Here is a 26,893-nt window from a genome sequence, read left to right as displayed (position 1 = left end):
ACTTTAGCAGGAAAGCTTGTCCTTGTCTTAACCGCTTTCATACTGTACTAACTTCTGATTCTGACAAGTGTCAAAGGACCAGCAGTGACTCTTTACGCTGCTTTTCAAAGTAAACGGCACCCGTCACACAGATTGCACAGCAGGTATGGATCGCAGTCAATGTACTGTAGACGGCATAGTTCATTTGACGGAAATGAAAACAAGCCTGAACAGTCGGTTCAATAGGTCCTACAGGTCACGTCTAATTTTCATAACCAGCGTTTTCTGGAGGTTCAAGAGGGTTTTTCAAAACTTTAGCATTAGTACTTTAGCATGTAGCATTGCACCATCTAACTTGGTTGAAACATAACCAAAGTACTAAACGAAACCAGGAGAAACGTCTGGAATAAAACAGTAGACCATTAGACAACGATATTTACATTTTAAATAAGTGTTTAAAATGGTCTAAACTATACGCTCTTCCCTGCGTAATTTTGACCAAAAATAATTATATGTCTAGTTTATGATATTAGTAATATTTATTGCTCCTGATCTTAGATACAGTTCCTGAATAATTACTATTTAAATATCTAAACTATTTTTGACATATAATTTACACTCAGATATATATATATATATATATACACATACATACACACACACACACACATATACCCATTATATATTAATGCTGTCAAACGATTAATCGTGATTAATCACATCCAATACAAAATAAAAGTTTGTTTACATAATATATATGTGTTTACTGTGTATAATTATTATGTATACAAACACACACATGCATGTATTCAAAACATTTTTTTTATATTTATATTTATATATATATACACACAGACACACACAAAAACTTATGTTCGAAGGGATTAATCGATTTGACAGCAATAAAAATAATTGTAACTTTTTATTTCACATTTTATTTCCAACGTAGTAGAAAGTCGTAGCTGCTTTGAAAGTCAGTGGATGATTTGTTTTCTTCTTTAAAACGTGATTGTTTTTTTTGTTTTTTGTTTTTTGCAGACAGCCTATCAGTAATCACTCTTGTAGGATCACATGAAGTTCAATGATTTCCAAGTATTTTTTGAACACCAATCAATTGATGGCAAAATAGAAGGCGGCATTTCCCAGACGCAGTGCGTTCAACCATAGTCATACTTAAAAGTTAAAATTCAGAAGAGCAGACGTGGATAAGTCTGAAAAAGTGCAACGACAAGAAAGTGCACACAGAAAGCTGCCTCTCAGACGCCAGACCACAAGTACTGAATTTTAGTCTATTGAAAACTAAAATCTTATTATAGTCAATTAAAACTAGACTAAAACTAAAACAATTCAGATGCCTAAAATGTTATAGTCAAAAGACTGACTAAAACTAAATCCAAATTTGCCTTCAAAATTAACACTGGTATAAAGTATGATTAGTCAAATTATTTTTATAGATTTACCCGCCACGTTACCATAGCCTTGTGGATGGAGCGCTAATGCATAGGTAACGTCAAACAATGACGTTAGTTAGCATGCAAAAGCGTAGTTGGGCTAATAATGTTAACTGAAGTCCTTTCAGAAATATGTCAAATAAACACAATGTAGAAACCTTTCTTTTCTAGTATAATTTTGACTTTGATAAGAGCTTTGTAACTTTTAAGCAAGTATTTAAATGAGTTCAAGATATGCTAGCATGTCAGATGGAGCATGACTGGCTTAAACCACCATGATGGAACAGCATGCATTCATACAACAATGCAACAATAATAAAATAATGCTTTTACTTTTACTTTTGATACTTAAGTACTTTTAAAAGCAAGTACTTCTGTATCTTTACAACTTGCAATGGAGTAATATTTAACCAATAGTATTTTTACTTTTACTCAAGTAATGGAGTTGTGTACTTTGTCCACCTCTGCATAGATGCGCCTTTTTTATATGACAACCACATAGCAACGACCCCACAACACCCCACCAGTGTGGGGTTGGGATTTGCACAAGCTCATATATTTTTAAGGGAATGCAAAAACGCTGTTGTTTTTGTTTGTTTAAAGAGTGAAGCTTGTTAAAATCTGTGGACATAAAACTGTCAGTCTTATAATCAAATTCTGCAGCATATTGAATCTCTCCCCCAATTAAATTTTCCTTCGGTTGCCGCAAAATCATTTTGTGAAGGGCTAAAAGCTCAGGTCAGGTCTGGATGTGAGCCGTACCATCTGCTGGCAATGTGCCTCTGCAGAATCTCAGAACACCGCGCCAAAACTTTCTTAATTCAGACGCGACAGCTTGACTTGTTCCTCGTGCTTACTAGGTATTACACAGTTAAGCACTTCACTCTCAAAATGACAAACCTGTCCTCACTCAACCGTCCTTCCGGCTAACGGCAAGGCGCTTAGCATAAGCGGCAGCTTGGAGGAGGAGGAAGAGGAGCCCACCGGCCGGATCCGGTCCTGCCGCGCCCTGGCACAGGCGCTCGCGGCCCAGCCTGCCGTAACAGCTTGGATAGTCGCAGGGGGTGATGGGATACTGGAGGGCCTGGACTTCGTGTCGGGGCTGGGGGGAAGGAAAGAGGTGTTTTATAGCGTCCGCCCTGCAGAGCACACAGTTGCAGACGGAAAACTACGACAGCGCCTGTGACGATCCTCGGCATCATGGTAACCTTAGTTTCAGCTAAAATGTCAGTACAGTTTGCGATTTTTCCCTGGCGGACGGTAAAATGGGTGAGGAGGGCCTGGACTCCTGGACTAATTACTGCTTATTAATAGTTAGTAAGGTAATTGTTAAGGATGTAGAATATGGTCATGCAGAATAAGGTATTAATATGTGCTTTATAAGTACAAATAAACAGCCAATATCCTGAAATATGCATTCTAATAAGCAACTAGTTAATAGCGAGAATTGGACCCTAAAATAAAGTGTTACCCGTATTTCAAATCAGCAACAAAGTGTGTCATGAACTGTCCAATAAATGTTGTTTCTTAGGCTCAAATAGTGTTAAAAAAAGCATATTTTTCAGGCTAGACCCAGCGTTCAACAGTCGGGTTCCGGAAGTAAAAACTCCAATCATTTTCTCCATAGGGACATTGATTTTTATTGATAACTTAGAAACCTTTTGTGGCCTAATGTGAGCTACGAGGTTGTTAATCAATGGTATTTGCTTCTGTTGAAGCCGTGAGGCCGCATTTCAACCAAATTTTTTAAATCGCCATTTTATCAGTGGAATTTGTTGCAAAAAACTACATTACCCATGATGCTGTGCAGAAGTCGAAACAAAGCAAACCGTGTCAAGAGCTATTTAGCTCCGCCCATTCCTGTGAAACACTGCGAATGATGTAATCGAGTTGGTCTCCCAACACTCAAAATATTTAAATACTAAGTACATATGTAGTATATACTACAAATACTTAAAGTAATAAGTATTTATAGTATGTATATATGCAAATTGCGCAATAAACTTTCTATAGATATGGTAGCAGTATTATATTTCTACATTTTTTATTTTATCATGTTGTTTGCAATGCTTCATGGGATTGTAGTTCTTTCCCTCACTAAAGCCGTTCAGTACTCAGTCTTGTACCTTTGTATTTTTGTCTGATTTTCAAATACATTTAACTTCAAATCAAAGTTTGTAGTGTTTTGATTCACCTCGTAGCTGGTTGACTTGGTTCATGGCTTGTTACGCTTCAACAAAGCCTTTTTTTTAAAAATCCCAATGGGCGAAATTAATTGAAAAAAATGAGGCAATGACTTTATCAATCATCGATTGGCTCTTTTATTTAGAAGGCGGGGCTTATTCCGCCATATTGCGTGTCGCACTCTCCCATTCATTAGTAATAGGAGTAAACCGTATATGAAGTCTTTGATTAAACATAAATGTCAGTTAGCTATAACTTATCAATAGTTCTAAATTATGTTGAGAAATTAAACATTGTTAAACTTTTAAATACAAGTTAAAACCAAAATAAAAACTAAAATAAAATAACTAAAATAAATCAAATTAAATAACTATCAATGATAGACCCGAAAACCGATAGAAAATAGACTAAATTAAGGACAAATTGATAAAAATATGAATAAAATTATCAAAAAATTCAATTAATATTTAACTGAAAACCTAGACTGGGTATTGTTGGTCTGATTGGTTGAAGGACTATCCAATTGTGTAGAGTCATCTGAACTATGCCCATTGATCACTCCTCTAGTGTTCTGATTGGTTGAAGGACTATCCAATTGCGTAGAGTCATTTGAACTATGCGTTGATCACGCATCTTGTGGTCTGATTGGTTGAAGGACTATCCAATTGTGTACAGAGTCATTTGAATTATGCACGTTGATCACGCCTCTTGTGGTCTGATTGGTTGAAGGACTATCCAATTGTGTACAGAGTCATTTGAACTATGCGTTGATCACGCATCTTGTGGTCTGATTGGTTGAAGGACTATCCAATTGTATACAGAGTCATTTGAACTATGCACGTTGATCACGCCTCTTGTGGTCTGATTGGTTGAAGGACTATCCAATTGCGTAGAGTCATTTGAACTATGCGTTGATCACGCATCTTGTGGTCTGATTGGTTGAAGGACTATCCAATTGCGTACAGAGTCATTTGAACTATGGGCGTTGATCACGCATCTTGTGGTCTGATTGGTTGAAGGACTATCCAATTGTATACAGAGTCATTTGAACTATGCACGTTGATCACGCCTCTTGTGGTCTGATTGGTTGAAGGACTATCCAATTGCGTAGAGTCATTTGAACTATGGGCGTTGATCAAGCCTCTTGTGGTCTGATTGGTTGAAGGACTATCCAATTGCGTAGAGTCATTTGAACTATGCGTTGATCACGCATCTTGTGGTCTGATTGGTTGAAGGACTATCCAATTGTGTACAGAGTCATTTGAACTATGCCCGTTGATCACGCATCTTGTGGTCTGATTGGTTGAAGGACTATCCAATTGTGTACAGAGTCATTTGAACTATGCCCATTGATCACGCCTCTTGTGCAGTAGAAAATACAGAGCAGACTCCCCAGACTAATGTTCAATCTTAAAAGATTTAGCTTGGTCTGCTCATAGCCAGACAAGTGAAAACTGACAAAACTTAGACTAAATTACAGACGAATTGAAAAAAAAGAAAGAAAGTATAATTGTTCCATAATTCTATAAATGATAGTTTTTTTATCACAATAAAATGGAGGTAAGTCATCAAAACGGTCATAAAAAAGACAACATTTCAAGTTTGATCTGACAGAATTATCAATCACTGTAGTATTTGAGTGGAAAATATGGTTACCATGGTAAATGTTTTATAAAAAATTTAATAACTACTGCCATCGTGAGTGCAATTAAAATCTATACACAGCTAGAACCAAACCTGTTAAATGAGGTGAGGCCAGCCGCCACAGTCACTGCGCAGGGGTCGTGGCATGATAGAAAGGGGTTCATAAAACAAGACAAAAATTTAATTAATTGCAATCAAAAGGTTTCGTGTCACAATTACACTACTCAGATCTTCACGGTTACGTTTAAAAGGATATATTACCCATAAACGAGGCCATTCTCACTCGGGCAATCTTCAAAGTTCGCACCTACGAACCATGTTTTTTCCTGGAGAATATCAGGCACTGGGAAATGAGTCATTTTATAACCACCGACAATGATTTGGTTCCCTTTCTCGCACTCAAATGAAATGATAAAAAAACGCTCTATTAGGCCCTGAATAAATGAGGTATGGTAATATTCACTCTGGTTCTGCCGGGGGGCAAAGCTTCATTCGCCAATTAGCCGAACAGCGGGACGAGAGGGACCGCCGGGGGGGTCACCTGTCATGGAAGAGGAGAAAACCTGCGAACGGTTTTCATTCCTGCAGGTTCGAGTGCCCGCGCCTGACAGCAGGTGGGAAACCATGACAGCATCAATCAACGGGCAAAAATGATGGAGGCTTCCAGAGAACAAAGAAAGGGGGACAAATAGTACAAGCTTTTAAAATCCATGATGCAGATTTCACATGCTTGTGAAAATGAAATGCTTCGGCATCTGAAGCGAAGCTTATACCGTCATCCTCTTATACTAGAAGAGCATTACAACAAGAGCTTCTTTAAGCCTGCTTTTGTTTGATCAATCAGACAGATGCATATAAACAGACGTACGTGTCCTGACCAGGCACAACACAACATTTCGAATGACAAGTAAGTTGTCTGTTCACATGGAAATCAGAACTTATACAGTGTTTAATATACAGTTATGTGGAGTGGAACTCTGGACCAATGAGATTCGGCTGTGGGCGGGGCTAAGCAATGAGATGACCTATAGAAATAGAACCCAACTGGTCAATAAAATAATCTGTCGCCGCTGCTGCTTGGGACAAAACAATCGGATTAAACTGGAAGAGATGGCTTTTAAATCGCTTTGTCACAGCGTTGGACTGGTACAACAGGAAAAACAATGGGATCCTCTCAAAGAGCTTATGTCAGGAAGACAAGTTTGGACCTGTTCAGGAAAAGCCAGAGAGGCGCCAGAAAACTTTTGCAACGATCCAAATCAACAAAAGCGGAAAGAGATGGTTGGCATTACACATCCTAACCAGTTGCAGTGTGACAAAATTGTCAGCACTGGAAGTGAAAATGCTGAGAGAAGCAACAAAATCACAGATTAGTAGACAATATTTGATGTTTAATGTACAGGACAAAACAATATTAAAAGGAGAACAGGACAAAATTGCAAACGATACATTTTCTACTTGTACTTCACTACAGGTGTTGTTATTGCTAACTAAGACTTAAAGGGACAGTTCACCCAAAAATGAAAATTAGCCAATTAATTTGGTGTATATGACATTCTTCTTTCAGACAAATAAAATCTGAGTTATATTAAAAATGTCCTGGCTCTTCCAAGCTATGATGGCATTGACTTTTAAGTCCATAAAAGTGCATCTATCCATCATATAACTGCTCCACACGGCTCCGGGAGGTTAATAAAGGCCTTCTGAAGAGAAGCGATGCGTTTGTGTAAAAAAAAATATCCATATTTAAAACTTTATAGACTAAAATAACTAGCCTAACTTCCAGCGGTCAGTAGTGCGCCAGTCGACTTGCGCTAAAACAGTAACCCCCGACTCTACGTTTTGTTTTGCTCTATCCTCTGTGCTTCTGCGTTCATCAATACGCATGCCTCAAGGGTTACTCTTTCACCGTAAATCGATGCATACGGCAATCCACCGGAAGTTAGCGATTTTAGTTTATAAAGTTTTAAATATTAATATTTTTCTTACATTTTTTATTAAACATTATTATTAAAGGGATAGCTCACCCAAAAATGAAAATTCTGTCATCATTTACTCACCCTCAAGTTGTTCCAAACCTGTATGAGTTTCTTTGTTCTGCTGAACACAAAATAAGTTATTTTGAAGAATGTGTGTAACCAAGCAGAGAGAGCAACCATTGACTACCATAGTAGGGGGAAAAAATACTATGGTAGTCAATGGTTGCTTTTTCTGCTTTGTTTCAAACATTCTTCAAAATATCTTCTTTTGTGTTCAGCAGAACAAAAAAGTTGAAGGTGAGTAAATGATGACTGAATTTTCATTTTTGGGTATCCCTTTAACCCCCCAGAGCCGTGTGGAGCAGTTATATGATGGATAGATGAACTTTTATGGACTTCATAAACAAAGCAACAATTCACTGCCATTATGAAGTTTGGAAGAGCCAGGACATTTTTAATATAACTCTGAATGTCATATACACCTAGGATGGCTTGAGGGTGAGTAAATCATGGGATAGTTTTCATTTTTGGGTGAACTGTCCCTTTAAACTGTTCAAATCGTTTTCTGTAATTGAAATCAAGGTCAAATAAAATATAAATATTAGATGAAAAACTGAATTAAAAAGGTTAAAAAAAACAACTAACTGAAATAAGTTTAAGCTATTAGCTATTAAAAAATAATAATAAAAATGACAAAAGCACAAAATTACTTTTTGACTAAAATTAAAATGAATAAAAAGTAAAAACTAATACAAAATATTAATAAATACTATAATGGTATATAAAAAATACTAAAACTGCTACACTAGTTAGCACAAAAACTCAACATTTATCCCCCAATTCATCACTTTCTGCCTATAAAATGAAAATTAGCCCATGATTTTCTCACGCTCAAGTCATCCTTTGTGTATATGACATTCTTCTTTCAGACGAATACAATCGGAGTTATATAAAAAATATCCTGATGTTTCCAAGCTTTATAACGGGATTGACAGGGCACACGAGTTTGAAGCTCAAAAAAGTGCATCCATCCCTCATAAACATACTCCACAATCACAGCAGTGGACGTTTACACTGAAGTCTCACAGCAGCCAATCACAGCAGTGGGCGATTACACTGAAGTCTCACAGCAGCCAATCACAGCAGTGGGCGTTTACACTGAAGTCTCACAGCAGCCAATCACAGCAGTGGGCGTTTACACTGAAGTCTCACAGCAGCCAATCACAGCAGTGGGCGTTTACACTGAAGTCTCACAGCAGCCAATCACAGCAGTGGGCGTTTACACTGAAGTCTCACAGCAGCCAATCACAGCAGTGGGCGTTTACACTGAAGTCTCACAGCAGCCAATCACAGCAGTGGGCGTTTACACTGAAGTCTCACAGCAGCCAATCACAGCAGTGGGCGTTTACACTGAAGTCTCACAGCAGCCAATCACAGCAGTGGGCGTTTACACTGAAGTCGCAGGGCAGCCAATCACAGCAGTGGGCGTTTACACTGAAGTCTCACAGCAGCCAATCACAGCAGTGGGCGTTTACACTGAAGTCTCACAGCGGCCAATCACAGCAGTGGGCGTTTACGCTGAAGTCTCACAGCGGCCAATCACAGCAGTGGCCTTTACACTGAAGTCTCACAGCAGCCAATCACAGCATTGGCCGTTTACACTGAAGTCTCACAGCGGCCAATCACAGCAGTGCACGTTTACACTGAAGTCTCACAGCGGCCAATCACAGCAGTGGGCGTTTATACTGAAGTCTCACAGCGGCCAATCACAGCAGTGGGCGTTTACGCTGAAGTCTCACAGCGGCCAATCACAGCAGTGGCCGTTTACACTGAAGTCTCACAGCAGCCAATCACAGCATTGGGTGTTTACACTGAAGTCTCACAGCGGCCAATCACAGCAGTGCACGTTTACACTGAAGTCTCACGGCAGCCAATCACAGCAGTGGACGTTTACGCTGAAGTCTGACAGCGGCCAATCACAGCAGTGGGCGTTTACACTGGAGTCTCACAGCAGCCAATCACAGCAGAGGGCGTTTACACTGATGTCTCACAGCAGCCAATCACAGCAGTGGGCGTTTACACTGAAGTCTCACAGCGGCCAATTACAGCAGTGGGCGTTTACACTGAAGTCTCACAGCGGCCAATCACAGCAGTGGGCGTTTATACTGAAGTCTCACAGCAGCCAATCACAGCAGTGGGCGTTTACACTGAAGTCTCACAGCGGCCAATCACAGCAGTGGGCGTTTACACTGAAGTCTCACAGTAGCCAATCACAGCAGTAGGCGTTTACACTGAAGTCTCACAGCGGCCAATCACAGCAGTGGGCGTTTACACTGAAGTCTCACAGCGGCCAATCACAGCAGTGGGCATTTACACTGAAGTCTCACAGAGGCCAATCACAGCAGAGGGCGTTTACACTGAAGTCTCACAGCGGCCAATCACAGCAGTGGGCGTTTACACTGAAGTTTCACAGCGGCCAATCACAGCAGTGGGCGTTTATACTGAAGTCTCACAGCAGCCAATCACAGCAGTGGGCGTTTACACTGAAGTCTCACAGCGGCCAATCACAGCAGTGGGCGTTTACGCTGAAGTCTCACAGCGGCCAATCACAGCAGTGGCCGTTTACACTGAAGTCTCACAGCAGCCAATCACAGCATTGGGTGTTTACACTGAAGTCTCACAGCGGCCAATCACAGCAGTGCACGTTTACACTGAAGTCTCACGGCAGCCAATCACAGCAGTGGACGTTTACGCTGAAGTCTGACAGCGGCCAATCACAGCAGTGGGCGTTTACACTGGAGTCTCACAGCAGCCAATCACAGCAGAGGGCGTTTACACTGAAGTCTCACAGCAGCCAATCACAGCAGTGGGCGTTTACACTGAAGTCTCACAGCGGCCAATCACAGCAGTGGGCGTTTATACTGAAGTCTCACAGCAGCCAATCACAGCAGTGGGCGTTTACACTGAAGTCTCACAGCGGCCAATCACAGCAGTGGGCGTTTACACTGAAGTCTCACAGTAGCCAATCACAGCAGTAGGCGTTTACACTGAAGTCTCACAGCGGCCAATCACAGCAGTGGGCGTTTACACTGAAGTCTCACAGCGGCCAATCACAGCAGTGGGCATTTACACTGAAGTCTCACAGCGGCCAATCACAGCAGAGGGCGTTTACACTGAAGTCTCACAGCGGCCAATCACAGCAGTGGGCGTTTACACTGAAGTTTCACAGCGGCCAATCACAGCAGTGGGCGTTTATACTGAAGTTTCACAGCGGCCAATCACAGCAGTGGGCGCTTACACTGAAGTTTCACAGCGGCCAATTACAGCAGAGGGCGTTTACACTGAAGTCTCACAGCGGCCAATCACAGCAGAGGGCGTTTACACTGAAGTCTCACAGCGGCCAATCACAGCAGTGGGCGTTTACACTGAAGTCTCACAGCGGCCAATCACAGCAGAGGGCGTTTACACTGAAGTCTCACAGGGGCCAATTACAGCAGAGGGCGTTTACACTGAAGTCTCACAGCGGCCAATCACAGCAGAGGGCGTTTACACTGAAGTCTCACAGCGGCCAATCACAGCAGTGGGCGTTTACACTGAAGTCTCACAGCGGCCAATCACAGCAGTGGGCGTTTACACGGAAGTTTCACAGCGGCCAATCACAGCAGTGGGCGTTTATACTGAAGTCTCACAGCGGCCAATCACAGCAGTGGGCGTTTACACTGAAGTTTCACAGCGGCCAATTACAGCAGAGGGCGTTTACACTGAAGTCTCACAGCGGCCAATCACAGCAGAGGGCGTTTACACTGAAGTCTCACAGCGGCCAATCACAGCAGTGGGCGTTTACACTGAAGTCTCACAGCGGCCAATCACAGCAGAGGGCGTTTACACTGAAGTCTCACAGCGGCCAATCACAGCAGAGGGCGTTTACACTGAAGTCTCACAGCGGCCAATCACAGCAGTGGGCGTTTACACTGAAGTCTCACAGCGGCCAATCACAGCAGTGGGCATTTACACTGAAGTCTCACAGCAGCCAATCACAGCAGTGGGCGTTTACACTGAAGTCTCACAGCGGCCAATCACAGCAGAGGGCGTTTACACTGAAGTCTCACAGCGGCCAATCACAGCAGTGGGCGTTTACACTGAAGTCTCACAGCGGCCAATCACAGCAGTGGGCGTTTACACTGAAGTCTCACAGCGGCCAATCACAGCAGTGGGCGTTTACACTGAAGTTTCACAGCGGCCAATTACAGCAGAGGGCGTTTACACTGAAGTCTCACAGCGGCCAATCACAGCAGAGGGCGTTTACACTGAAGTCTCACAGCGGCCAATCACAGCAGTGGGCGTTTACACTGAAGTCTCACAGCGGCCAATCACAGCAGAGGGCGTTTACACTGAAGTCTCACAGCGGCCAATCACAGCAGAGGGCGTTTACACTGAAGTCTCACAGCGGCCAATCACAGCAGTGGGCGTTTACACTGAAGTCTCACAGCGGCCAATCACAGCAGTGGGCATTTACACTGAAGTCTCACAGCGGCCAATCACAGCAGAGGGCGTTTACACTGAAGTCTCACAGCGGCCAATCACAGCAGTGGGCGTTTACACTGAAGTCTCACAGCGGCCAATCACAGCAGTGGGCGTTTATACTGAAGTCTCACAGCAGCCAATCACAGCAGTGGGCGTTTATACTGAAGTCTCACAGCAGACACGCCCCTTCAAACAGAGCGTTCAAATCAGGGAAGGAAAATGCCTTTTATTTCTAAATTACAAATTTTTTGATGTAAAAATCATACTAATATTATAAGTGCAAGTTATAAATTTTGACCTTATGAACAGAACCAGCTGTGGAATCTGCTCATGAGATGGCAGAGAGAAAAAATACCGGGCATCTTTTCCTTTTCACATCCACCATGTCATGGGTTACAAGGCGGACCACACAGCCAGGGGTTTCGGAAGATTCATACCCAATGTTTTTTAGGGATGGCATCCAAGCAGACTAGTGATTTTTCTAGGCCGTTGGGAAAAATAAAAGAAGAGATGGAGTGAAAGATGTGCTCTGAATGAAACAGGTCACTGTTTATCCGGCTCCAAGTTTCCACCCCCCATCCGCACTGTTTCCCTCAGGATGTGGCAGCCAAACAATAGCAGCAAGAGACGCCTTAACGAGGAGAGAGAGAGAGAAACGGTGAGAAAGAGAGAGACGGAGAGAGCGACTCGGCTAATTACGGTGCACCTCATTTCTCTGACCCCTCTCAATTCTTTCCCTCTCTCGGTGTAGGAGAAATGCTGCCAGAGGACTTTACACTGGCAGCACTCCAACAGGCCTGCATGTGGAAATCACTCAAGCAGAGTGACGGGAAGAAACTAACTAAAATTAGCAACAATACTTATCTAATCTAGTTGCTCAGATCTTTTGACAATACAGGACAAGTCGCTTGTTCAAACAAGTTACTTTTTCCATTGAGTAGCATGAAAGAACATGTCATGTAACATGTTATATATATAATTCAGGTGTAATCCAATGCACTTTTCAAATGTATTTTAAGCATCATTGTTTTCATTTGGATGGTTCAATTAGAACCTTTTCATTGAAAGAATTACGATAATGGAATTAGAGAATCAGTTTGTGTGGATGATGAACCTGTTCATAAAACAGGGTTCCTACAGGTTTCTTCAAGTTAAATCATTTATAAAAAAAATTATACCTATTAATTATTTCCAAATTAATAAATTCAATGCTTTTAAGGCTTTTTAAGACCCCGCGGGAACCCTGTAAAAGCATTCACAATTAACATGATTACAATAATGAAAACTGGACATTTTTTATTCATTTGAGAGAATCTGTTTGGATATTCATAAAATGATTCACTGATTCATTCAGTTACAAAAATTTAATTCATGGCTGAATCCGAAATCGCTCCCCTAAACCCTCATTCAGTATTCCCTATGTTAGTCCACTAATATAGTTCACTTGAAGGAGTGAATGAAAACAAGTGAAGTGAAGTCGGACAGTCGTTGAGTGTACATCGGCTGTACACTCGTTATTGCAGTGCATTGTGGGATTGAATGAGTACACTCAATAACGTCCACTATGGTTTCGGACACCACTAGAAATGGCTTTTGAGAATCAATCTGTTTGGGCAGTTCACTAGAACCTGTTCATAAAATGATTCACTGATTCGTTCAGTTACGATAATGGAATTCTTTTTGAGAATCAATGGCTGAATCCGAAATCGCCCCCTAAACCCTCATTCAGTATTCCCTATGTTAGTCCACTAATATAGTTTTCTTGAAGGAGTGAATGAAAACGAGTGAGTGAAGTCAGACAGTCGTTGAGTGTACATCGGCTGTACACTCATTATTGCAGTGCATTGTGGGATTGAATGAGTGCACTCGATAACGTCCGCTATGGTTTCGGACACCACTACAAATGGCTGTCCTCTCAATTAATGCCCTATTTAGGGTATAGGTGGCGATTTCGGATTCAGCCAATCTGTTCGGGTAGTTCACTAGAACCTGTTCATAAAATGATTCACTGATTCGTTCAGTTAAGATAATGGAATTCTTTTTGAGAATCAATCTATTTGGGCAGTTCACTAGAACCTGTTCATAAAATGATTCACTGATTCATTCAGTTACGAAAATTGAATTGTTTTTGAGAATCAATGGCTGAATCCAAAATCGCCCCCTAAACCCTCATTCAGTATTCCCTATGTTAGTCCACTAATATAGTTTTCTTGAAGGAGTGAATGAAAACGAGTGAGTGAAGTTGGACAGCCGTTGAGTGTACATCGGCTGTACACTCGTTATTGCAGTGCATTGTGGGACTGAATGAGTACACTCGATAACGTCCGCTATGGTTTCGGACACCACTACAAATGGCTGTCCCCTCAAATAGTGCCCTATTTAGGGTATGGGGGCGATTTCGGATTCAGCCAATCTGTTCGGGTAGTTCACTAGAACCTGTTCATAAAATGATTCACTGATTCGTTCAGTTACGATAATGGAATTCTTTTTGAGAATCAATCTGTTTGGGCAGTTCACTAGAACCTGTTCATAAAATGATTCACTGATTCATTCAGTTACGAAAATTGAATTAATTTTGAGAATCAATCGGTTTGGGTAGTTCAGTAGAACCTGTTCATAAAATGATTCATTGATTTGTTCAGTTATGATAATGGAACTGGACATTTTTGATTCATTTGAGAGAATTTTTTTTTTTGGGACGGTTCACTAGAACCAGTTCATAAAAGCATTCATGATTTTTTAAATTACAATAATACAAACTGGACATTTCTGATTCATTTTAGAGAATCAGTTTGTTTGGCTGGTGTCTTAGAACCTGTTCATAAAATGATTCACCCATTCATTCAATTAAATTTAAATGGCTATTCATGAAAAATCTTTACATCTGCTGTATTAGCTCTCCTTGGTGTTCATTCAGGTTCATGAGACAAGTAGCGATGCCTGATTTGTGAACAAACTAATCAATCAATCGGATTTGTAAATGACTCAATGACTGAACGATTCAGTCGCAGCGGAACTCACGAACAACTCAGTGCAAGGATATATTATTTAAAAAAAAGCTTATTTACGATCTGCTTCTCACACAAAGCTATCACATTGATATAGATTACTTGGAATATAGCAGAGGAGTCATATGAACCACATTTACTATACTTTTAGGGTGCTTTTACTTCCTTTTTGAAGCTTAAAAGCTTCAGTCCCCAAATGGAAATGCTTAAAGAACAACCAACAAGTCTTCAAAGTTTCCTTTCAGTATTCCTCTAAAAAAAGAAAGTCACATGGGCTTTTAACAACACAAATACAACATTTTTTGGTGTACTATTCTTGTAGTTTGGCAAGCTTCAGTTCCAAACAAGCTTTCCCAGCACTGCCAAATCCCACACACCCCTGAATGCGTGCGTCTGGGAGAGAAATGGAAAAGCGAGGTGGAAAACAAGAGAGAGAAATCATGCTAAACATCAAAACACATAAATGAAGCCAGAGAGAGAGAGAGAGAGATTCTCCAAGCAGAATGTTGGGGTTGGCTTTAGCCGCCCAAATTTTCCTCACGATTCGGCGAGTTTGCCAACTGTGAGCGTAAAATTAGCATTTCAATACCTCTAAGGGATATTCATTACAAAAGGCTGAAACCTACTATCACTTCTCATTTTTATAACCCCCTCTTTCATTCTTCCGCGCTCTGTCTCTTTGATAAGCGCGTGGAAATGAGGGGGCGTTTGGAAGAGAAGAGCTGGAAGGGAAATGTTTAGGAGAACAAGCGGCACTTTGTTGAAGGGGTGCTGCAGTTTTGCTGACTCATGCAACAATCTCAGCTGACGATCAAACACAAATCGGCTGGAAAATGTCATCACAATGAAGCTACTGTGGAAACGAATGTCTGAAAGCGCATCGCTTCAATGAGTTTATGCCAATGAAAGCTTCGACATGAGACTGATCTCTTGACAGAAGATCAACAACTAAATATAAACAGACCACTCAGATTTAAAGGGATAGTTGACCCCAAAAGGAAAACTTACTTACTCACCCTCATATCGTTCTCTTTTGAAGAACGTTGAGGTCCAAACAACACAGGACACCATTGACTTTCATTGAAAGGACAAAAAACACTGAGGCCCTGTTTACTCTGGTATTAAGATGCGTTTGGTCGATCGGATCACAAGCAGACGAGGGAGACACATTCCCGTTTACACCTGGTGTCTCTTTTGTCCACTTTAAACCACTTCTGTCCTGATTTCTTCAAGGGGAAGGTCTATGGGCGGGTAAATGTACGTGTTTTTTCAGATCTTTCAATCTAATGGACGAAAAATGCTCACAAAAATGTACATATGAACACAACCGGAGACTATGGAAAAACATCCGAAGAGCATCAGCTTTAGAAGACCTGCCGAACGCTGTGGTTGCGTCCGAAACCTGGAAAATGCTGCCTTCGGAGGACACATTTCAAGGTGGGAAGGCATCAAGGCACGTCCGAATCTAATGTTAGCTTCACTTCCTGTCTCCTGAGAGACCATCATCTGATCGAGTTTTGATCGAGTATCCCACAATCCCGTGCGTTCCATTCTGTGACAGTTGAGCTGGGGAAAAAAGATGCCGTCCGAAAGTTGCGTTTGCTGGTCAGTTTGTGTGTAAATGTAAGTTTTTTGACCAACATTTTCCACTTCTGATGTCATTAGAAATTACTACTGTAGTGATTAAATATTTGTTTAGTTCTCACCAAAGCTCTCTCTATTTAGCTGTAGATCATTAAACGGTTACACTGCCTGACGATACAGATCCACTTTCGCGGCCCGACTGAAGTGTGGTGTTGTGACGCTTCCCCTCATGTGTATGTTGATGGGCGTTCCTCAAGTTTACCGCTATGGGCGTGCGTTTGAGCCAGCGGGGAATGAAAAACAAAGGACCGGCGAGAGACTTCCCTCCGTCTCCATGTGCTCTATTTCTATAGAGACAGAGCGACACGCGTCATAATCTGAAGACCACGCCCACCGGGGGGGAAAACAATCAAACCGTCTTCATTGACTTTGCATTGCGGGAGGCTGCCTCCTTGTCATTTCGGACTTATAACAAAGAACTGAACAATGTATAAAAGCTGATATGTTACAGGGTGTACAGCAAACAAGCTAAACAAAACCTAGAAGCAAAAACCCAGACGTTTTTATCAGCTGTTGACCCAAAAAACGAGCGTTTAAGTACAAAAAAGTGGATTCAGGCCATTGAGACAGAGCGCGCGGGTCATATTACACTGAGAACTACGCACACTAGAGGGGAACGTAATCAGCGAAGTAAATATAATATATAAAACGGACATTTGGATATTTGACTTAACAGTGACAAAATATTTACTGCACACATAGACATATTGAGGCATACTGAGTGTCAGGATCCCAAAATTTACCCATTCATCCTGCTGAAGCGTCACTTCGCATTGCCTGTATCCACTTTTATCTTCTTAAACGCTCGTTTTTTTGGGTCGACAGCTTATAAAAACGTATTTCTGTGTTTTTTAACTTGTTTGCTATACACCTTGTCACATATCAGCTTTTAGACATTGTTCTGTTTTTTGTTATAAGTCCGAAATGACAAGGATGCAGCCTCCCGCAATGCAAAGTCAATGGAGAGCGTTGGATTGTTTTCCGCCCCGGTGTGGGCGTGGCCTAAATACGCTCTGTCTCTATTGGATAGTCACGTCGCGTTCCACGGGTTCATTTGCATAAAGTTGAGCTTCGGTCAGCTTTTTTGACACGCGGCATTTGTTGAAATGCAGCGCCGCCTTCCCGGAATGCTTTGCGGGCGCGTTAAAGTCGCTTGACGTCACCCATAGGAATAAAGTGGAGTGTGGCACGACAGAAGTGTTGCACGGACAAGTGGATCTTCACCGTTAGAAGTCTGTCCGAAATCAGTTTCGTGAGGTGCCTTGATAGCACAAACGCTGCCCTACAAGTCATTGTCTGATAAGGCAGCGAGACAACGAGCCAGCTGCCTATGTTTTTGGACGCAGCCTGTGAGTGTGTGTTAGAAATCAGGAATGGAGAGAGAACACTGCGTTTCCACTACGAAAGCAATCTGGTCATTTTCGACTACCTCTGTAAGTGGTCAAAGCTCAAAATGTTTTAGACCCCGTTTACACCTGTATTTAGCATCATCCACTTGGGATCCGATCGACCAAAATGCATCTAATGCCAGTGTAAACAGGGCCTGAGACTCTCCGCAAAATCTCTTCTTTTGCGTTCCACAGAAAATCATACAGATCTGGATCGTCATGAGGGTGAGTAAACAATGACAGAATTTGCCTTTTTAGGTGAACTAGCCAATGATTACAGCAACAAAGCAACTAGAATTCATTCAATTCCAACGAGTGTTGGCAATTTGAGGAAGTATGAACGACAGCTACTGATTACGATTTAACAAAGTTGAGTAACGTTCGACTTTATGCAAATGTCCGGTGACTGTGCAAATAATCTAAATCCTATTGTATAAAGGATTTTCAACAAGAATTGGGGATTTAATTACTGTGAACATCCCATTAGATGAGAATAGACGATATTACTGACTTCTATTTACTCACGTTTTTTTACGTGACATTTAGAGTAGGTAAATCTAAAATCGACAATACGGTAATAATAAACATGCAGCATGTAGATTATTCAAACAATGTCGAAGCATCGAAATTTGCAAGCAAAAAGCTACATTTTAGATGAAAACGAACTTAGCAATCAAATTCCTTGTACTTTCAAAAGTAAAAACCTGATGACATTTACCGCTGTTCTGCGAATTTCCACGGGCCATTTAAAAAATAGAAATCCACGTGATTTGGAATTTCGTGTCAGGGCAAAATATTTCACGGCACAGGATCAAATTGGTCACGTGAAGTCGCAGCATTGAGCTGTTGTGCTTCAAACATCGTTAAACTATTGACAATATACAATGGACCTTTCTTGCCTTAGAAAAGTTACAAACATTTAGCAAACACCTTATTAATAACTCTTTCACCGCCAAACACGGAATTTTCCGGGTTTCTGTGTTTTCACTGTTATACGCTAGGTGGCGCTATGACAGATTTTCTGGAAGAGCACAGAATCTCCTGATCAAAACGCAGGAAAAGACGACGCAGAAACAAGCAATATCATATGTAAGCAGATGCATATGTAAAATAATGCAATCTTCGACATTAAACCGCATATAAATCAAAAATGCCTAATGTTACTGAATGAAATGTCGACCCAGGGCAAGCTATAGGACTGTGAAGCTTTAGGGGGGGTTGATGGATTTGATCTACCGTATTTTCGGGACTATAAGTCGCTCCGGAGTATAAGTCTTTTAAGTCTTTTTGATAAGTCCGCAATTAGTTTTCTTTGTTTTCTTCATTATAGTTAAAGTAACCTTTACTTTTCACAAGTTTCTCACTCACTCCAAACTTTCTTTCTGCTGCTCGATTACCATTTTCGGCTGCATATTTTACAACCTGCAGTTTGTAATTTGCAGAATAGGATTTTCTTTAAGGGGGGCATTTTGTTTGTGTTCAGTCTTTCTCAGTTGTCTTTAAGTTAATATTTCAGTTAACAGTTTTTCCAGTTGTTTTCAGTTCATTTTTTCAGGGGTAGGCTACAGGAGCAGCATAGAGCGCCTTCTCGCGGCTTTAGACGTAGCTAAATGTTTATTCTTGTCAGTCAGTATGAATTCATTTTGATATATAAGTCGCACCTGACTACAAGTCGCAGGACCAGCCAAACTATGAAAAAAAGTGTGACTTATAGTCTGGAAAATACGGTGCTCCATCTGTGTTTTGATCATCATTCTGAATGTAGTCTTCAACAAAAACTTGATTTTCTCAGTTTTTTTTGTGCAAAATGTTGATAAAAAAAGGAATGCATGAAGCTAGAATAAAACATGTTTTTTTTGTTTAAAATCAGAAGCCGTTCTTACTTTTGATATATTGCTCCTATTCATACAATAAAATATTCTGGGGGCCATGAAATTTTCGTAAAAATGATCAAAAATGCTGGCAACATAAAAAAGGGTTAAGGGTTAAGCACTGTCTAAAGTCCTGTTCACTGACGTGATAAATCGCTGGATTTGTAAGACGCTCCTACTCTGACTGTATGATGTAGGGAATCAACGTCTGCATTTCCATTGGTTGTGAAGCTCACAGCCTCGTCTAAACGGACATAACTGAAAGAATAAACAAATGAAAACAAAGCATAAGACACCTTTGTGCTTAAAAATATCACATTTACTCAGTTTACTGCCTCAAATGAAGCTTTTGAATCATTCAAAGATTCCTACCCAAAAATCTTGCAAACTCTTGTGAATCCACAATCTATTTTCCATCAGAAATGCTCTTTGTAGCAGCCTGGGAACGTACTTTACTTTGTGGAGAGTCAGTGGTCTGTAAGAGTAAGGGGGCTTTCAGACTCAGTCCGAAGCAGATCTACCTGGTCCCTGTTGAAAATCGTATTTCTGGCGCCGAACTGAAGAAGTGCATAAATCAACTTGAGTAACACCAAGTACAAACGGCAGCTGTTTGCAACACGAAGAACTACGTAATGAGTTAGGTTGAGAACATGCCAGTTTCACTGTTTTATTCATGCGTTTGTTGTGTCGGATTTACCATCAAATCCTTATACACGTGGAGAGAAAGAGGGCACCTTTAGCAGATGTATTGCGAGAAATGCAAGAGCTATTCTCTGAACACAAATGTATTCAGACGAGAACTACTCATTTCTATAAAATGACCTGGAGTACAAAAGATATGCATTTCATATTAATTAAATTATGACATTTGGACGGATTGCTTTCAGATTGCCCACGTTAAAATCTCTAGTATGAAAGCACCCTAAATATATGTCAGATCAAAATGTTGAACGTTTTGGCCTGAGCACTAAAAGATGCATATTAAATTAATTAAATTATGCTATTCAGGATGGACTGTGTTCAATCTTTTCAAGGAGAACCAAACTTTGACAAATGGAGTCAAGTTTGCTTCAAAACCTCTAGTATGAAAGCACCTTAAATAATGTCGGTTTTGTCCTGAATCATGACTCTGGTTGGCTCCTTTTGAATCATCAAATTCTGGTGATTATTATGAAAGGGTTCAGGTTGAGCGTTTTGAATGTGTTTGCTGTTTAATCGCTTGTGTCTGTGTGTGTTTTCTCCTTTGAGGTGAAACACAGGAGAAGCTGACGCTGGCAGCTCAACCAATTAGCTGCTCTCTACCCTCACACACACACACACACACACACACACACACACACACACACACTCCTGACCCTGCCTTCATTAGAGCAGAGGGTCATTGTGTGTGACAGCCGGGGGCAGATGAGACACAAACACACTCTTCACTAGCAGGTCTGATGTTCTGGCAGAGGTGAGCAGCTCTCACACACACACACACACACACACACACACACACACACACACACACACACACACACACACACACACACACACACACACACACACACACACACACACACACACACACACACACACACACACACACACACACACTCTACACTGACAGCAACAGGTGCAGTGGACCACGGCCATACAACCAACACACAGAAGGAATGAGAGGGGAGGAGAACGAGAAACTAATGAGATGGGATGAGACAACAAGAGGCCAGAAGAGACAAGAATGAGAGATGAAGAAACAGGAATGCAAGATGAGACAAAAAAAATGAGAAACAAGACAAGCAAAAGTGAGATGGAGGTGAGAAGATGAGAGATGAAATGAGAAAACAAGAGGCCAGAAGAGACAAGAACGAGACAAAGAAGCAAGAATGCATGATGAGACAAAAATGAGAAACAAGACGGGTAAAAGTGAGAGAAGATGAGAGGCGAGATGACGAGAAAAGAAGCCAGAAGAGACAAGAACGAGACAAAGAAGCAGAAATGCATGATGAGACAAAAATGAGAAAAGATGAATAAAATCAAGCATTAGATGAGAGGCGAGATGAGAAAAGAAGAGGCCAGAAAAGACAAGAATGAGCCAAAACAGCAAGAATGCATGATGAGACAAAAATGAGAAACAAGACGAATAAAATCGAGATGAGGCGAGTTGAAGATTAGATGAGAAAAGAAGAGACCAGAAAAGACAAGAACGAGACAACTAAGCAAGAATGCAAGAAGAGACAAAAATGAAAAACAAGATGAGTAAAATCGAAATAAGATGAGAGGCGAGATGACGAGATGAGATGAGACACTAACACACTCTTCACTCTACACACACACTCTCTACACTGACAGCAACAGGTGCAGTGGACCACGGCCATACAACCAACACACAGAAGGAATGAGAGGGGAGGAGAAAGAGAAAATAATGAGATGGGATGAGACAACAAGAGGCCAGAAGAGACAAGAATGAGAGATGAAGAAGGAGGAATGCAAGATGAGACAAAAATGAGAAAGGCAGAGTAAAATCGAGATAAGATCAGAGGCGAGATGAAGAGATGAGATGAGAAAAGAAGCAGCCAGAAGAGACAAGAATGAGCCAAAGCAGCAAGAATGCATGATGAGACAAAAATGAGAAACAAGACGAATAAAATCGAGATGAGGCGAGTTGAAGATTAGATGAGAAAAGAAGAGGCCAGAAAAGACAAGAACGAGAGACGAAGCAGCAAGAATGCAAGATGAGACGAAAATGAGAAACAAGATGAGTAAAATCGAGATAAGATGAGAGGTGAGAAGATAAGAGATGAGAAAACAAGAAGCCAGAAGAGACAAGAATGAGCCAAAGAAGCAGGAATGCAAGATGAGACAAAAATGAGAAATGACGAGTAAAATCGAGATAAGATGAGAGGGGAGATGACAAGATGAGAAGACGCCAGAAGAGACAATAATGAGAAAAATTTAGAAACAAGATGAGTAAAAGTGAGATAAAATGAGAGGTGAGATGACAAGAGATAAGATGAGAGGCGAGATGATGAGAGATGAGAAAAGAAGAGGCCAGAAGAGACAACAATGAGCCAAAGAAGCAAGAATGCAAGATGAGACAAAAACGAGAAACAAGACATGTAAAATCGAAATAAGATGAGAGATGGAAAAACAAGGTGAGAAGAGATGAGAAAACGAGAAATGGGAAGGGTTGACAAAACGAAAGGTGAGAAAACAACACATGAGAAGAGAGTAGATGTGATGAGAAAACAAGAGCTGAGATCAGAGACAAAAGAGACAAAAATAATAAACAAGGGGAATAAAAATCGAAATACGATGAGAGGCGAGATGACGAGAGATGAGAAAACGAGAGGCGAGATGAGAGATGGGAAGAAATAAGATGCGATTAGAAAACAAGAGGCCAGAGGAAACAAAAATGAGAAATAAGACGAGTAAAATCAAGACAAGAGGCGAGATGATGAGAGATGAGATAAGAAGATGAACGTTGAGAAGAGAAGAGAATGAGAATGAGAGATGAAATGCAACACGTCCTCTGGCTGCTGGACAGAGAGTGTGAGTGAGTGAGTGAGTGAGAGAGAGAGAGAGAGGAGAGAGAGAATAGAGGAGGTTTATTATGGAAGGCTTAATTAGTCCGAGCATTAGAGTATTCACATGCCAGAAATAGACAAAAACATCTGATTAGCATTCACAATTTTCTTTTGAAGATTTCTGAGGATGTGTGACGCTGTCTGGAGATTTGTGATCACACGTGCTGCTGCTGCGTGTGTGTGTGTGTGTGTGTGTGCGCGTGCGTGTGCTTGCGTGTGTGTGCGCGTCATACGGCTGGTGTTTGTAACCAAATCTCTGTTCTGTTCCAGTGAGGGTTGAGATGAGAGCTCATCTCCCATTACACTTTCATTCCACGATCAATCCCTACAGCTGGAAACTCTCTCTCTCACACACACACACACACACACACACACACACACACACACACGCACACGCACACACTCGCAGCGCATCTGAGCCGTTCGCTGTGCATTTGAGAGTTAGTAATTGAACAATATTGTGTGTGTGTGTGTGTGTGTGTGAGACTGACCAGCGATCACCTGCGCCCCTCAAAAATGACCTTCATGACCACGACTGAGCTTCATGTGAAGACGGACGATTAGAGAGGAGAAGAGAGGCGAGGAAAGAAGAGGGTGGAAAAGAAGAGCTGTGACAAAGTGAGCAGATGATATGAGAAAAGTAGAAGATGAGAAAACAAGAAATGAGACATGAAGCCACAAAAGATGGGATGATGAGAAACTGGAGGGAGGGAGGAGAAGAGAGGAGACCAGAAAGAAGAGCTGTGACAAAACGAGCTAAATACGTGAGAAAAGAAACAAGATGAGAGAAGAGATGAAAAGTGAAAACAGGAGAAAATAACAAGAGTTAGAGTGAGAAAGTGAGAAGCAAGATGTGAAAGTTTAGACTAGAAAAGACATCAAATCAGATCAGAATAGCACAAAAGACATGAGAAGACAAAAGAGAAGTCATGAAATGAGACCAGAAGACTACAAAGATGAGATTACTGTATATGAGACTGGAAAAGAAGACAAAACGAGCAGAGACAAGATGAGAAAACAGGGGGAATGAGAAACAAGACATGAGAAAAGAAGAGATGAGATGAGAAAAGATGAGACCAGAAGTACAAAATAGATTCAATTATATGAGACTAGAAAAGAAGAGATGAGACTAGAAAGAAGAGCTGTGACAAATCGAGTAGAGACAAGATGAAGAGATGAGAAAAGAGATTAGATGAGACATGAAAACTAGGGAACAAATCATGTGAAACGAGACAAATGAGAAACAAGAGGAGAAAAGAATACATGAGAAAAAGATGAGACGAGAGAGAATGAGACGACATGAGATGAGACAAGTGAGAAAAGAAGAAACAAGACGAGAAAAGATCTGAAGAGAGGAAAAAAATGACAAAATGTGAAAAGAATGCATGAGAAAAAGATGAGACGAGAAAGAATGAGACGAGATGAGAGGAGACAAGTGAGAAAAGAGGAGATGAGAAGATGAGACATGAAAAAAAGGGGAAAATGAAGTGAAATGAGACAAATGAAGAACAAGATGTGAAAAGATGTGACAAGAGGAGAAAACAATACATAAGAAAAAGATGAGGCGAGAGAGCATGAGACGAGATGAGATGAGAAAAGTGAGAAAAGAAGAAAAAAGAAGAGAAAAGATCTGAAAAGAGAAGCAAATACTGACAAATGTGAAAAGAATGCATGAGAAAAAGATGAGACGAGAAAGAATGAGACGAGATGAGAGGAGACAAGTGAGAAAAGAAGAAACAAGACGAGAAAAGATTTGAAAAGAGAAAATAATGACAAATGTGAAAAGAACTGACAAGAGGAGAAAAGAATACATGAGAAAAAGATGAGATGAGAGAGAATGAGACGAGGTGAGAGGAGACAAGCGAGAAAAGAAGAAAAGATGTGAAAAGATCTGACAAGAGGAGAAAAGAATACATGAGAAAAAGATGAGACGAGATGAGACGAGATGAGAGGAGACAAGTGAGAAAAGAAGAAACAAGACAAGAAAAGATCTGAAGAGAGGAGAAAATAATGACAAAATGTGAAAAGAGTGCATGAGAAAAAGATGAGATGAGAAAGAATGAGACGAGATGAGAGGAGACAAGTGAGAAAAGAAGAAAAGACGAGAAAAGATTTGAAAAGAGAAAATAATGACAAATGCGAAAAGAAGTGACAAGAGGAGAAAAGAATACATGAGAAAAAGATGAGACGAGAGAGAATGAGACAAGGTGAGAGGAGACAAGCGAGAAAAGAAGAAAAGATGTGAAAAGATCTGAAGAGAGGAGAAAATAATGACAAATGCAAAAAGAAGTGACAAGAGGAGAAAAGAATACATGAGAAAAAGATGAGACGAGATGAGATGAGATGAGATGTAAAAACAATGAAAAAGACAATAACGAGAGATGAAACAAACAAAAAACAGACACGAGACGAGAAACTTTGAGAGATGAAGAGGTAAAAAGAAAAGACATGAGAAAAAAGATGAGACCGTGTAAGAAAAAAGACGACAAGAGATATAACAGAGAAAGACTGAGCAGAAATTAGATGAAAGACTGATAATGAGAGACTGAGAGACAAGGGGAGAAACAAAAACGAGAGAAGACGAAGAAAAAAAGAACAACGAGGCGAGATGCGAAAAGAGGAAGAAGAGACAAGATAATGAGTCGAGATTGGACAACAAGCCAAGTTAAGGACAACATCATGATGAGAGACATAAGTGAGATATGAGATGAGAGCAGTATAGCAGATAATGAGAGAGCAGATGGGAAGAGAATGAGAGATGAGACGAGACAAGAGTGACTGAAGGAGCCAAAGCGGAGCAGATGGAGAGAAGTAAAGTAGAACCGGTCTCACTCATCTGGTGCTAGTGGTTTATTGATCGCAGACAGCGAGTCTCAAAGTCATTTATCACCAGCTCCTCAAGCCCCGTGTGTGTGTGTGAGGGAGATAACTCTTGCGATAGCGGCCATTGCATCCATTATTCCTCACAATGGGCTGTGCCTGGACCTGCCCAACAGCTTGACACACACACACACACACACACATACACACACACGCACACACACACACACACACACGCTCCCCCCGACACAACGACAAACAGCCTCTTTCTGAAAATAATAAATAAATAACAGCACGTATTGTTTCCCAGGCTTGGCCGAATGGCGAGAGCGAAGCTGCTCCACTGCTGATAGTGAAGAAGAAGCCTGAAATACAGCCAGAACACTGAAAAGTGCTGTGTGTGTGTGTGTGTGTGTGTGTGTGTGTGTGTGTGTGTGTGTGTGTGTGTGTGTGTGTGTGTGTGTGTGTGTGTGTGTGTGTGTGTGTGTGTGTGTGTGTGTGTGTGTGTGTGTGTGTGTGTGTGTGTGTGTGTGTGTGTGTGTGTGTGTGTGTGTGTGTGTGTGTGTGTGTGTGTGTGTGTGTGTGTGTGTGTGTGTGTGTGTGTGTGTGTGTGTGTTTGTTTACACGCTCAGGTTATAGTACATCATATTAAGCCAAGCTAGCAGAGACAAAGAAGGATTAAAGTTACTAAGGAAACATGTCAAAATGCACTTTCTTAATACATGTTTCCTGGTCTTAATGTGAACGATTCATTGGTGCGCATTATTACAAATAAACAAACTGTCTTTGTAATCTTTCATCACAACCTAACAACTTGCTCCGCCTCTGAATC

The 26,893-nt window shown here is 41.1% G+C and overlaps 1 long non-coding RNA gene across 1 annotated transcript in view; it reads right to left on the bottom strand.

The window, feature by feature from the left end:
* Positions 1 to 1,013: 1,013 nt before the first annotated feature.
* Positions 1,014 to 26,893, bottom strand: part of LOC307121648 — an 85,622-nt gene continuing 59,742 nt past the window's right edge. Inside the window, exon 3 of the long non-coding RNA XR_013815974.1 lies at positions 1,014 to 2,532. This is a non-coding gene — a long non-coding RNA (uncharacterized lncRNA). The remainder of the gene's footprint in view (positions 2,533 to 26,893) is intronic.

The sequence above is a fragment of the Gobio gobio genome (assembly GCF_949357685.1).
Source record: "Gobio gobio genome assembly, chromosome: 25".
Classification (NCBI taxonomy): Eukaryota; Metazoa; Chordata; class Actinopteri; order Cypriniformes; family Gobionidae; genus Gobio; species Gobio gobio.
This window is presented reverse-complemented; position numbering and strand designations above follow the sequence as displayed.